General features: G+C 38.9%; 1 protein-coding gene and 1 long non-coding RNA gene across 4 annotated transcripts in view; one reads left to right on the top strand and one right to left on the bottom strand.

Annotated features, from left to right (window-relative positions):
* CPQ (carboxypeptidase Q) overlaps positions 1-14,697 on the top strand; it is a 449,400-nt gene that overhangs the window by 32,265 nt on the left and 402,438 nt on the right. The window lies entirely within an intron of this gene.
* Positions 3,215-11,038, bottom strand: LOC116575310. The gene is made up of 3 exons (XR_004279701.1): positions 11,026-11,038; positions 10,940-10,942; positions 3,215-3,326 (listed from the first exon to the last, which is right to left on the bottom strand). It is a non-coding gene; the product is annotated as an uncharacterized LOC116575310 (long non-coding RNA).

A 14,697-nucleotide genomic window follows, 5' to 3' on the forward strand; every position in this document is an offset into this window, starting at 1 on the left:
GGGCTGGATCCTTGGACCCTAGGATCATGATCTGAGCCAAAGGCCGCCACTTAACCCACTGAGCCACCCAGGTGCTCCTCTTCCTTGTTTCTATATATTTTTAGCCATATCACTTGATAGCATAATTATCTTGTTTTTCTATATAGTTAAGAAAATCAGTATATTACTTTTCTTTATTGTTATCTTATAGATAGCCTACATTTTCAGCTTTGAATTCTTTCCTCTTTGATGCAAAAGTGAACGGGACTTTAAAAATATCCTGGTGGTAGAGTTCTTTTGTTTTCTAGTTTTGTTATTATTTGTTTTATTGCATTATGACCACAGATGTCTATATTGCTTCTCCATTTTTGGAACTTGTTTTCTTTGTTTCCAAATAATCAATTTTATGAATTTACCAGTGGATCTTAGAAAGAAGGTATATTCTCTACTTTTAGAGTATATTGCTTAGAAATACCTTATTTATTTTGTATATTCTAAGGTATTTTTTGTCTACTTGTTCTGACGTCTGTTGGAAGAAAAGAATCAAAGTTTCCTATTGCTGAGGCTTTATTCTGTAGTTTAAAACTTGTATTTTCTTTAAGCTTTTTTAAAAATGGAGAATGATGCTGTATAATTAGGTATTTAGATATTCATAACAATCATCATTTTGGCTTGTATTCTTTAAGATTATAAACTGTCTTTTTTCATTTAATGCATTTTGCTCTCCAATCAAACTCATCTGAAGTTAACATCATGAACCTTGATTGTGTGTGTGTGTGTGTGTGTGTGTGTTTTCTTCTTTCTTTTCTTTGGTATTTTCTGCTATAGCCTTTGCCCTTCCTTTTATCTTTCAGCCTCCCTGAGTAACTGAATTTAAGATATTCCTCTTATATGCAGCAGGTAGTTGGATTTTGCTTTGAGATTCAGTCTAAGAGCCTTTTCTTTTAGTAAGTTTATTTAGGCCATGTGTATTTATGGCAATATACAGTTGTTTGTAGATTTGTCATCATGACTCTGTTGTTAAATTCACAACATGAACTGTATTTCTGCTTTGTGGGGTGTGTGTGTATTTTCCGATAATTCAGAAGATTTTTACTTTTGTTTTAGCATTTATCTTTATAACTCTATCTTTACATAGAACTATGTAGTGTGGGGTGGGGGGGACTTGGAAAGTTCCACTTCTTCCTACAAACCCCCAAATTGATAAGATTGTATCCCCCCTTATATCTCTTTACATTTAAATATACATTTAAATATGTATTTTACATATTTACATTTATATTTTTACATTTAAATATGTAATGCTAATACTTGATTTTTCAGTTTTAAGCTGTATCTTTTGACCTCAAGTATATTTTCATCAGTGACTGCAAACCCACCCAATAGTTCCTTAACCAATAAAGACATATGCTGTCTCAGTATTAAGAAATCCAGAAGTAGGGTAGTTCTGTTATCTCAACAATGTCAGTCAGAGCCCAGGTTCCTTCATCTGATTATGTCTCTTTCACTTTGTTGTCTTCAGCAGGTAGGCAATTTTCTTTCTTTTTTAAAATTTAAATTCAACTAATTAACATATAGTGTATTATTAGTTTCAGATGTAGAGTTCAGTGACTCATCAGTCTTATATAATACTCAGTGCTTATTAGGTCCTATGCCCTCCTTAATGTCCATCACCCAGTTACCCCATCCCCCCACACCCTTCATCCAGCAAGGCTTTCATTCAGAATAGATAGAGTTTCCCAGAAAAACAAAAGTTAAAGGAATTCATGACCAGGAGCAAAACCAGCCACATCCCCAACACACATGACGCCATTGACCTATGGGTCCCAAATCCACAGTCCAGCGCCCTCCTGCTCCAGTCAGCAGGCATGGCCTTGCCACCTGCTCAATGCCAAGTCAACACAACTTCACCTCAGATTGCCAAGGACTCAAATTGACATTCTTTTTAAATTCCAGTCCCTGTGCTCAAGTTTGTGCACAAAAATGGACCTAATTATAACAGCCGAATGAAGCAACCCAAATAGTGACACTAATTCTGCGGACTATATAATGGATAAAAGGAGTGTGCTAGGCTGAGAACATTTCCAACAAGCACATCAAAGAATAATACATACAGCATGATTCTGGTTCCTAGAAGAAACAAACCTGGGAGAAATAAAACAAGTCGAAATCAGAGAGGGAGACAAACCATAAGAAACTCTTAATCATAGGAAAAAAAGTGAAGGTTGCTGGAGGGGAGGGGGGGCAGGTAGACTTTTATCTTCATGGTTGTCTCTTCTTGGTTGCAGTTATAGGCATGAACTTGGTACAGTTTCGTGGCAAGGGATAGATAAGTGCTATTTTATCTTACATTTTTTTTTTCTGAGAAAATTGTAAAGCTTTATTGATAGAATTTAAGCCAAATTATCAATATAACAAAAATACATGTGTGGCTTTGGCTTTTCTTCTTTTTAACTTATAACTGTCCATCACCTGCTTTGAAATTTTAGCAGGTGCAAGATTAGGTGGAGTCTTCCCTTTCACATCAAGGCCATCTCCACACTCACCCAGTGTCTTCCAGACCTGTTTCCTGGCTTTTACTTTCCAGTTCAGGAACTTGGACCACAGGTACTCCTCCTTCTCTCTCGTACAGGCTCATCGATTCTCAGTTGCTGGTTCCTCTTGTGATGTTTTTTTCATCCGGTTGGGGAACAACATCAGGTTTGTCCAGCTTAGAAGATTCTCTTCCATCTTCCCTTCCTCAGGATCTTGATCTTCCTTACACACTCATATTTTGCAACTTAAACTCCTGGGAGTAGGATCAAGTCTCAGACAGTAAGCTGCAACCTGCTCATCTAGGCACCCAGAACCCATTCTTACATTTCTTCATAAAAGCAAGGAAGCAAATACCCTCTCATGTGTGGAGTTGAATCACATGTTCATGCTAAAACCACTTATTTTATGGGAAATAGATTTACCAAGATGGACTTAGGCTGATCAGGGATCATTCCCCAGACTTGGGGAAAGCCTCCTAGCTTTACCAACAAAGAAGCAGTGAAGGAGTTGTATAAGTCTCCATTGGTATCTGCTGCCTCTGCCTCTATAAGATGAGGAAGTAAGCGGTAGTGTACACTACCCGTTTTCCTAACCCTTTGCTCTCTTAACTTTTGTTAATTATACATTGCTATATATTAGGGCTTATAAGATATCCAGTTCTTTTTTTTTAAAAGAGGTATTCATTTATTAATTATTTTAATTTCAGTATAGTTAGCATGCACTGTTATATTAGTTTCAGACGTACAATGTAGTGATTCAACGATTCTATATATTACTTGGTGCTCATCAAGATTAAGTGTACTCTTAATCCCCTTTACCTATTTTACCCATCCCCCACCCACCTCCCTTTGGGAACCATCTGTTCAGAGTCTGCTTTTCGGTTTGTGTGTGTGTGTGTATGTGTATATATGTGTGTGTGTGTGTGTGTGTGTGTGTGTATATATATATGAATAAACTTCTCTTTTTTCCTTTTGTTCATTTGTTTAGTTTCTTAAATTCCATGTATGAGTGAAATCATATGATATTTGTCTTTATTTCACAGACTTATTTTGCTTAACATTATATTCTCTCGATCCATCTATGTAATTGCAAATGGCAAGATTTCATTCTTTTTTATGACTGAATAATATATGAATTTTTTCAGTCATAAATGTTGTGATACATATATAGATAGATATGTGTATGTGAAAGATGTTCAGCATCGCTCATTGTCAGGGAAATGGAAATCAAAACTACAATGAGATACTGTCTCACACCTGTTAGAATGGTTAAAATAAAAAACACAAGAAACAAGAAGTGTTGGCAAAGATGTGCAGAAACTGTTGGTGGGAATGCAAACTGGTGCAGCCACCGTGGAAGACAGTAGAGAAGTTCCTCAAAAAATTAAAAACAGAACTACCCCATGATCCAGTAATCACAATACTGGTTATTTACCCTAAGAATATGAAAACACTAATTTGAAAGAATATATGCACTCCTATGTTCATTGTACCATTATTGACAATAGCCAAATTATGGAAGCAATCCAAGTGTCCACTGATGGATGGATGGATAAAGAAGATGCAGTATATATAACATATTCAGTCTATCCTATAACCATAATCTCTGTATTTGTTTTGGTGTAGGATTTACTATACTGTGAATACTACTATTAGTTATTTCATCCAGAGTCTTCTCATTCATTTCTTGATTGGCTGAAGCTCATATACTAGAAGTTTCTTCCATGGATGGTAAAGAAGAGGAAGGGAACCAAGTTCTTTGGGTTGGTTCTTGCATGCTCAAAACATGTTTGTTCAGCTGTCATTATACTTGAACAATGGTTTTATTGGATATAAAATACTTGGTCTCAATGTATTTCTTTGAGAATTTTTCCCTAGACAGGGGGAAATTATGGATTTTATCCTATTTCATTGTTTTGGTTATGCTGTTTGGAGATACTAGTTATACATATATTTGATTTCTAACATTCATGTGTATTATTTTGCTGTAATTATTTGAAACATTTTACTTTTGCTGTAATCACTTTTAACTCAGTCATTTACATTTTATTCTGACTACTTTTCTCATTTGTGTCCTTCATGATTCTACTTTGTTTTCAGCAATATTTAGTCTTTCTGGGCTGTCTCTGATATGATCTTCATTCTTTTCTATTTATGGACACTGCTGATCTGTAAGTCATCTCTTTCTATTGTTTCACTTTATTTGAGCTCTTGTATATTTACGTAGATTTTTTGTTTCATAGAGGCATTTGCTTATTTTTTATTTCATGGCATTGTGTTTGGCAACAATTTTTATCTGTTCTGTGGCATTATTTTTTTCACGCCCCTCCTTTTTTTCCTGTGCATCTTTTTCTCTTTTTGTGGCTTGTATATAATTTCCCCCCCTTTTTAAAGGTTGCCTTAAATGAGACATGGTCTTTCTGGAACAGCTATTTGTGCAAGGTTTATAGGAGACAAGAATCAATGCTGTCTGTGTTCTGGACTAAAGAGCAGACTTCTTTATGACATGGGGTTTATGTGTGTGATTTTTTAGCTTTTACTCTCCTCACTCCTCTGCATTTAGCTTTCTGAAAATATGGCATGTGCATGTGATTTGTTACTCATTTCCAGCTACCTGCTTTATTTTGTGCCTGGGTTTGTCCAAGAAATCTCCTGCTGTCAGCTCATGCACCTGGAAGCATTATTCCAAAAAAGGGATAGTTTTTCCTATCAGGGTGTGATAGTTTGGTGAATGGTCCTCTGCTGGTTTTGTCTCCGATCTGTAGCCACAGGTGTTCTCCTTTGATATCTTCCTGCAGCCCTCTTTGAGCTATTTGAGCTGTTACACAAAGTTTCCATGTCTAATGCAGGGGAAATGATGTGTGCCCTGCTCTTTCAGATGCTGCAGTTATTGACTTGTTCAGACTCTTATGGTCTCTCCTGATAATAACAAGAGTTAGGAAAGGCTGGCCTAGAATCTTCTCTCCACCTGTGTTTCTACAGCCATATTATGGCATCCTGTTCTCATGACATAAAGGTATAACTGTATCTGTGGTCTTTTATGAAACACAAAATAAACTGTCCTGTTAACAACCGACACCCTAAATCCAGGAAGTAACCAGATTCGCTTTAGGATTATATATTTCTCCAAGACAAGATCCATGTAGACAGCATCTTTATGTATCTAAAATGCTTAGCACAGTGTCCATTTTATATATAACAACCTCTAGGGCACTGTTTTCCTAGTGGAAGACTAGATACACAGAAGCAGCTTGCATTAGTTTCCTCGAGCTGCTGTAATAAATTATCAACTTATAATAACAAATTTATTCCTTCACAGTTCTGGAGGCAGAAGTTTGAAATTAAGGAATTGGCAGGGTTTTGCTCCATTTGGAGACCCTAGGGAAGTATTGTCCTGTCTCTAGCAACTTCTTAGGGCTCCAGGTGTTCTTGGCTTGTGGCTGCGTAACTCTTAGTCACTATATTTGTCTTCACATGGCCTTCTCCTTTGCATTCTGTGTCTTCTCTTATGTCTCCTATAAGGATACTTGTCATTAAATTTAGTGCCACTACGTAATCCAATTTGATCTCATCTGAAGATCCTTAATTACATCTGCAAAGGCCCTTTCTCTGAAGAAGGTCCTACTCATAGGTTCTGGGGGTTAGGATGCATACATAACTTTTTAGGAACCACTATTCAAACTTAACTTCACTGGTATTTCTTTCTGTGTCACCTCTCTTCATTTATTCAACAGGTATTTACAAGCACTCCCTTTGTGAATAGCACGGTTCTAGGCGTGTCAGAGTAGTGACTGGTATTACTACTAATATTATTAGTATTACTAGTATTTCTCTAGATGTTTAAAATTTAATCGAGGTCTCAAGAACTATATTTGAAGAATAATATAAATTAAAACAAAAAACAAGGTAGAGTCATCTTGGTAACTAGTATGAGAATTCCTTTGCTGGGAAAAATGACTTTCTTGAGATGATGCTTTGATAAGTTTGGGTAGGAGTTAAACTTCAAGGCCTGGCTGGTCCTCAGGTTTCTGACAGAAAGATGGATCTTATAGGCAGGAAGGTCAAGAAGGCATTGATGGTGGCAAGAGAAGTTGTTTTTAGTGAGGCAAGCCAAATGGGGATTTATCATGTGAAATACTGTGTTCTTTGTAACATAATCCTTCCTCATTACAAATAACAGTGAAACCATAGAAATCACAATGAAAATTTGTTGAATAGATTTCCTTTGGAAGCCAGTGAAAGAATTGGGCTTTATTAAGACACACAATTATGTATGATTAAATGTAACTGAGTGATGCTGTTGATGAGTTCTACAGTTTTGGAGAAGGGCAGGATTTCTGTGGCTGGAGTTGTCTCTGGGAAGTGGATGTTGAGCTGAATCTTAAAGGCTGGGTATAATATGATTGAGAAAGAGGGCATTCTAGCGGTGAGAATGACACTGGGGAAGGCAGGAATGTACCTAGGGCAAGTTTCAAACACCAGGTGAATGGTCTGGTCTGGCTGGACTGTTGCATGCTTTCATTAGAAGTGCAAGATTGCACACTTGCTTGTAAGTGAATAATAGGACTTTCCTAAATAGAGCTATAGTTCTCAGCAAGGAGTGAGCCTTCCATAGCCTGTGAGTTTTTAGCATACTCCACAGTTAGGATCACCATTCATTTTGTAGTGAGATTTGGCCCTAACAACATTAAGAAAAAAAGAAATGGACTGAGGGGATAAAGAAGACAGAGAAGAGCTGGTTAAGAATACAGATATCAGGGGCGCCTGGGTGGCTCAGTGGGTTAAAGCCTCTGCCTTCGGCTCAGGTCATGATCTCAGGGTCCTGGGATCGAGCCCCACATCGGGCTCTCTGTTCAGCAGGGAGCCTGCTTCCTCCTCTCTCTTTGCCTGCCTCTCTATTTCCTTGTGATCTCTAGCTGTCAAATAAATAAATAAAAATCTTAAAAAAAAAAAAAAAGAATACAGAAAAGAAGCCACCAGAGGTGGGAGAACTAGGACAAGATTGGTATCATTGGGACTAAAGTAGGAGCAAATTTTCAGAAGCATGGTTTGACCTATGCTGGCTCTTGCATGGGAAGATTCTCACATGGAAATGTGAAATTGGTGCCTGTTCTTGGCTTGGCTCTGATAGTCTGCTAAAGCTGACAGAGAAGGGACCCCAGGATGAGGTGTCTAGGAAGACAGAGGAACTATCCCCTCCTCACATGAAAGGCCTGGAAAAGGATTTTCATGGTTCCTATGGCTCCATAAGAGAAGTAAAAATTGCAAAATGGGAAGCATGAGTTTTGGGGCTGATCAGGTGACATCTGGTAGGGGAGGTCCCATTTAGCAAGATGGCTGAGGGCGTGGGCCACTGACAGGGACAGCATGGAAACACAACTGCCCCCTCTCTGAGGGCATTCTCAGTTATGGACAGAGGGAGTGAAGCACAACATCCCTGCAGGTAAACTGCATCCACTTTCTGTGTTCGTGAAGACCACCGGCTGCAGAGAGAACCAGATCCAGCCAGAGAGGGAGCAGGCAGACCACCAGTATGCTATGTCAACCCTGCCACCTCTCAGCTCTCAACCTCCCAACACACTGGAGGATTTTGGCCTAGAAGATGGAGGACGGTGAAGGCACCCTGGACACTAAGCACATCTCCTCTCTCCCTGAAGGGTGGGGAGAGGAGCAAGAGCAGACCAGCATTCCTGCTCCCTTGTAGCCCCGACCTGAAGCTGGCCTGGCCCTGAGGACATGGAAGAAGAGCTTTAAAGTGGATGCAGAACTGGAATTTAACAAAAAATGGGTTTGAGTCTTAAATACTAGAATGACACTCTTCTAATAACTGAAAGTGATTGGAAAGTTGTAGAATCTGTCCACATGTTATTAAGGGACAGTCAAGTATGATTTGTTGTGGCAGGAGGGACTGGGAAAAATACATCCATTGCAAGTAACCCATTGACTGCAGACTGGACAATACCTGGTTATATGTAACATAGCAGGAAGAATATAGAGACTAAAGTCAGACTGCCTTGGGTTTGGGTCCTTGCTCAGTCACTGACTTTCCACATGATTTTTGGCAAATTATTTTTCACTTTTCCCTTAATTGTGAAATGGGGATGGGTTGAAACAGCAACCTCTCAGGGATTTGGGGGAGGATTAAATGAAATAAACTTTCAGAAGTGTCTGTACTGTGTGTGATGCCTACAGCATAGATCCTTGAAAGGGGGAGTGACTTTCATTATAACTGGTGACAGAGCTGATAAATTAAGAACTAATGGACAGTGCAGCTATCAGATATAGTTTGCAGTAGTTAGATGTGTTGAATCGGATAAGTATTTGATGTTTTCTAAATCCCAAACTATCTTTCTTGATGAAGGCAGTAGATTTTCAAAGCATTTTTCTGCTTAACTTGGAAGTTTAAAAGTATCTAACTGGAAGCTAATACTATGAAAACCATGAAAAAAGGCCTCTTGTCCCAATCAAACGATGAGGAAGCTCCAAAGACAAGATCTGAGGCAGGGATTCTGCCAGCTTCAGAATGAGCCACACACATTTCACTGAGAAGATGCCCTGAAAAACATACTCTTGGCCTTCTGAGAGCGTTCCTTGGCAACCTTGGCAGGAGGGGATTTTCATGTTGCCAGCTAAAGCCCTGGCACTCGGGGCTAGTTTGGATGTTAACTGCTCCCGGCCCCTTCTCCAGCCCCAACCCAAGGAGCTTTTGTTTATGCAGTGGCCATTGTATCATTTCCCTTCTACTCGTTGGCTCTGACCCAAACTTCCTCTCTACTGTCTCTAGCTGGGACATGCACATGGGAGGTTTGCTTTGAGAAGCTCCAGCTTTGGCATTGTCAGTTTCTTAGCTGGCTCCTCATCTCTCTCTTCACCAAAGTCATGCTGGCAAGATGGCGACTGTCTAGTCCCTTGCTTGTGTGGAAAGGCGCAGTTGTTGCAGAGCTTTGGGGTTAACATGAAGGCTCCTTCTACCTATGGTGGTTGGTTTGTCCTGGGCAGCAGCCTTTAGGTGTCCAGCGGGAGAGATGTTCATTCCAGAAGCTGTTGGGTCTGTACTTGAAGGAAGTTTCATCTTAATCCTGGAATGAAAGCTTCTTGCCTCTAGGTCAGCAAACTCTCTGAGGGAGGGGGACCTTCCAACATCCTGTGTGCCTCCATGGAGTCTGAGGCCAGCAAGAAGGATTCAGTGACAACAAAGAAAAGGTTTGGGGAAGGAGAGGGAGAAGAAGAAGAAGAAAGATGAATGATAGCTATGGATATTGAACACCCATTCCATACTCATCACATACTGTCACTGAAGGTTAAGACAATCTTCAATGCTTTATGCTTGTTTATTTTGATAGCTAACACTTGATAATGTTTATTGTGTGTCAGGTTCTGCACGAAATACCTTATTCTTTTTAACCCTTAATCTTCACTGTAAACCCACAACATAGGTAATATTATCTTCATTTCAGGGAAGGGGAAACTGAGACATGAAGCCATAAAGTGATTTTCCTAAGGTCACACAGCTAGTAAATGGTAGAACCAGGTTTCAATCCCAGGGATTATATTTTCTTTTTCTCTTTTCTTCTTTCTCTCTTCACTCATACAGCAAACAAGTATCTTTTCCCTGGTTTATTTACGGACATATTTTTGTGCCCTTTGGGGTGATTAGTGTTTAAAATGATGTTAAAGTGTAGTGCTCAAGAGCTGTCCAGGGTTCCTAAGTGCAAGAAGGCCATGAACTTTGGGCATGAATTACAGTGCTGTTGGCCATGCATTTGATGTTCATGAACACAGATATATTGAATATGGTATCTTTAAAGAAACACACATAAAGCAAGGTTATATATTGACAGGTTGACGAAAATGTGATCAGAGGTTCAGAGGAACCTCACCTTATATTTCCCAAAAAGCCATGGTTTAATTTTCTATAATTTATTGTTTGTGGCAACTTGATAGAATGTAACTGCCATGAATAATAAGACGCAGCTGTCTGTCTTTTTCCTAGCAAAGATGATAACAAGTATCTCCTGCCACCTAAGTTTGGCAAGATGTATAGATATCTTTCCAAGCAGTGTGGTCATTTTGCTAAGCACTGTGACCACACAGAATTTCTTTCTTCAGTTCATAAAATCCCATACAGAGTATCTTATATGGTTCTTGGCAAGCTGTCGGCACTCGGTAAATGCTGATTGAATGAATGAGTGAAGAAATGAATGAGCTGATATATGCTTCCAACCTACAGGATAACCTAGTCTAATATTCTAAATCTTAAATGCATGACTGGATCTGGGAATCAATAGTATCTTTTTTATTTTTTAAGTAAACCATAAAACTCTGGTAGCAAACAAGTTTTCTTAAGTTGCCTTCTGGTTGATTATCTACTATTTATGGAGGACAGGCTGCCACATCATCTGCTTTATTGTCCTCATATTATCCACTATCTGAAATTATCTTGCCTTTTTGTCTAATTACTTATCATCTATCTCTCCTCATGTCAAGTATGTAGCCTCAAGAGAGTAGAGACCTTGTTTGTTTTTCCTGTTGCTGAATCTCCATCACCTATAAATATTTGGTCCAATAATTTGTGCTTAGTAAATGTTTGTTCTTATTTAATTATAATTATCATAATGCTATGAACTGTATTCTTAGAGATTTTGACTTAGTGTGGGGAATCAGGAATGTGTCTTTAATACTGATTGAGTCAAACTGTGAAGGAGTAGGACTTAAGTAAAGCTGGTAAGGAGGATATATTCCAGGCAGAGAGATTAGGATAAAACATAGCCTGTTGCACTGTGTGAGATGAAGTCAGCGTATCTGGAGTTCAAGAGTCAGAGTGTGCATGCAATGAACTAACAGAGCGGGGGGAGAGGACAGGGTATTCAGGGAACAGGAGGCTGTACGGGGATGTGGAGTTTTATCCTAAGAGCAGTGGGAAGCAACTAAGGAACTGTAAACAAGTATCAGTCTTGCTGCTCTGTTGCCAGGAGTGGGGCGACTGAGCACGGGAATGGCGTCATCATGGCATCATCATTCGTCCTCATGTCATCATTCGTGGTCTTGAAGATCAGGTGTTCAGTTTTGGAAACGTTGAATTCACAGTATCTAATACCTTCAAGATTCACTTGAAGATGTCAAATAGACAGTGGGGATATACTTGTTTGGGGTGTCTGAGATGAATATACACAGTTGGGTGGCAGTATTTGAAACAAGGGCACTGAAATGGTCTAAGGAGAGAGTATAGAGTGAAGAAAAATAGAGGGTTCAGTCTGAGCCTTGAGGAACTTCACCTTTTAAAGACTTGATAAAGAAGGAGGAATAGGGGAGAATCTTAATTAAAAGCAGAGTAGGCTAAATTATTTATGCTTGTTTCTGTGGTCTCTCTAAACAGTTTTATTGTTGGTTGCCCAAAGGTAATTTTGTTCACCTTGAGCATATCTTTCTGTTAGGACTCCTTTTAAGCTTGTTTTAATCATAAGTTTTCTTGTCTATTTCTTTTATTGTCTGGGAGAAAAGACTTTGTCTTTTAAAATCATGCTTGAAACTCTGGCACCTAGAACACTGACTGCTTTGTGGGAATAGATATGTCTGTGTTTGAGTGGGAGAAAAGATCCTGTCTAGGAAAGATGAGCGGGAACAGAAAGCAGGGTTCTCCTCACATAGCTTCTCCGTGTGTGAGACCATAGACTCTTTAGCTTAAGCATTTTGGCAATACCAGTGAAATGGTGACTTCAGGTATCAGCAAGCAGATAGGAAGTTTTCTCAGGGGCAGAGGAATCTAAATTCTTTATTTGAGTTGTCTTTGAGTGGATTTGCTCCTGCTCTGACACTGTGGCTGCTAGAAGTTGTTCCCGGAAGCTGCAACAGCAAAGACTTTGGTGTCTACCCCTCACCAGTTTGGAGCTTGACCTGCTTAGGTCTACTAGTAAGCCCTTCCCTCTTTTCCCTCTCCCTCTTGACCGCCTACTCTCCCTTCCCCTAACTTTGTCTCAATCCTTCTTTTTCCCTTTGCCCAGAGAACTCCAGGGGCATGTTTCATAATTGCAGACGTGATTTTACTAGGATTTAATAATATTTCTGTATTATTTGCAACTCTCCTCTCCTGTTTTCCATTCTGAAGTTCATTATTGCTTCTCATGTTATTTTTACTTTTGGTAAGGAGGTCTCTGTTTTCTCTTTGGTAATGGATCTAATGATAATGTGACCAGTGTGGGAAGATCAGTGGGCTTTCCTCTCCTCCAGCCACTACTCATTCCTGCCCGGTGCCTGTGCTTTCCTAGTCTGCGATGCCTGTGTTTGGGAACTGGTTATTTTTCCCTGGGGTTAAAACAAACAGCTATCATATTGAAGCCTAGCTGTCACTGGTGATCCAGCCCTTGTTGCCTGGATTGTGCTTTAATTCATTATCTTTGCTGCCGGAATTTTCTTTTCTTGAGATATATTGTTTGTTCTTGACCTGCAAAACTTTATGCCTACTTGACCTGTGGAATTATTCTTAAGTCCCTGATTTTGAACCAATGACTCTGTTCTTTTAAGCCAGGTATGTGTTTTTCAGACTGTCTGTTATCTTTAGTGTTGCCTGTTAACATTTCTCATCTCCAAGTGACTTGGGTGACTGGACATTTTGTTAGCTTTAGGGAAAGCATGTGGCTGGAGAAGAGTAGGACTTAGCTCTTAAGGGTTGGGGTGAGTGAATGGAGGGTATCAGAGTGGAAAGCCTAGGTGAAATGGGGGTAAGTTGGAGAGAGGCTTTCAACAAAATAAGTTTCATTGATTTCAAGTCAAGGTGAATATGAAGTTCTGTCTACATGAAAGAAGACCAATTTTTAAAACATTTCAAGGCATACATTTAAAATGACAGCTTAATGTTAAAGTGGGAAGTTATGATTCATAAGCAGTAGTATAATTTTGAATAACATGACCTTATTCATTGACCTTAAGTAGCTTTACATCTTCAGGTTTCATCATATTAGTACTATGAATAAAACCCAGAAAAGCTATAGAGCAGGAAATGACTTTGACTTTTTTTCTATTCAATAGTCATTACTTATATCCTTTTATACTTCTGTAAATTTTAAATTTCAGTAATGATCTTGCTATTCAATTTTCCTATTTCTTACAAGCCTAACCTTCTGGAATAGCTATAAATGTAGGAGAAAACTGAAGTAAAAAGCCTTTGAGCTCAATGAAAATACTTTCTATAAAGCCCGTGGCTTGACTCAGTGCTGGAATGGGATTTCTTTTCCTATAGTGGACTCAGAACTGATTTGATTTAGTTACATCTATGGTATTTTATTTATTTCCTCCTGGAAATATATAATTTTTACTTTTGATATAGGATATGAGAGGAAGCTTATAGTTCTAAAAATAGCTCTTCACAAAATTTTAAGCCTTAAAACATAATCAAAGAGAGATGTTGAAGAGATCATTGCTGTCCATAGAAATTTCTGCAATAGTAGAAGTGTTTGTCTGCACTGTTCAGTACAGTGGGCACTAGACGTAAGTGGCTATTGAGCCCTAGAAATGTGGCTACTGTAACTGAGGAGCTGAATTTCAGTTTTTATTTCATTTTAATTAAATAATCACATGTGGATACTGACTACTTCTATTAGCACAGTTCTGGATAATTGTATTTGCTTTCTGTTTTGGGTATAAAAACCATAACAGTAGGGACTTAGACAACACAATTTTATTATCTTATAGTTCTGTAGGCTAGAAGTCTGACGCAGGTCTCATTGGGTTAAAGTTAAGGTGCTTGCGGAGCTGTTTTCTGGAAACCTTTCTGGGGGAGAATCTGTTTACTTGACCTTTTTAACTTTTAGCAGCTGCTCACATTCCTTGATTTTTGTCCCCTTTTCTCCATTTTCATCTAATGTTATACCTCTTTGGCCCGTCCTTCCATAGTCACTGTCCTCTTTTACCTCTCTCTTCCATTTTTAAGGACCCTCATGATTATACTGGGCTCACCTGGACAATCCAGGATAATCTCCCTAATTAAAAGTCAGTTGGTTAGTAATCTTAATTCCCCTTTGCCATGTAACCTGACATTTTCATAGGTTCAGGGATTAAGAATTGGACATCTTTATGGGAGACATTATTTTACCTACTGTACCATCTTCTAAATATGGAGCCATTTAGTGGAAGGGTAGGCCAAACCCTAAGCATCTTTTTCACATTATTTGCTGAGCCTGTATCCATT

Source organism: Mustela erminea, chromosome 16 (genome assembly GCF_009829155.1).
Source record: "Mustela erminea isolate mMusErm1 chromosome 16, mMusErm1.Pri, whole genome shotgun sequence".
Lineage (NCBI taxonomy): Eukaryota > Metazoa > Chordata > Mammalia > Carnivora > Mustelidae > Mustela > Mustela erminea.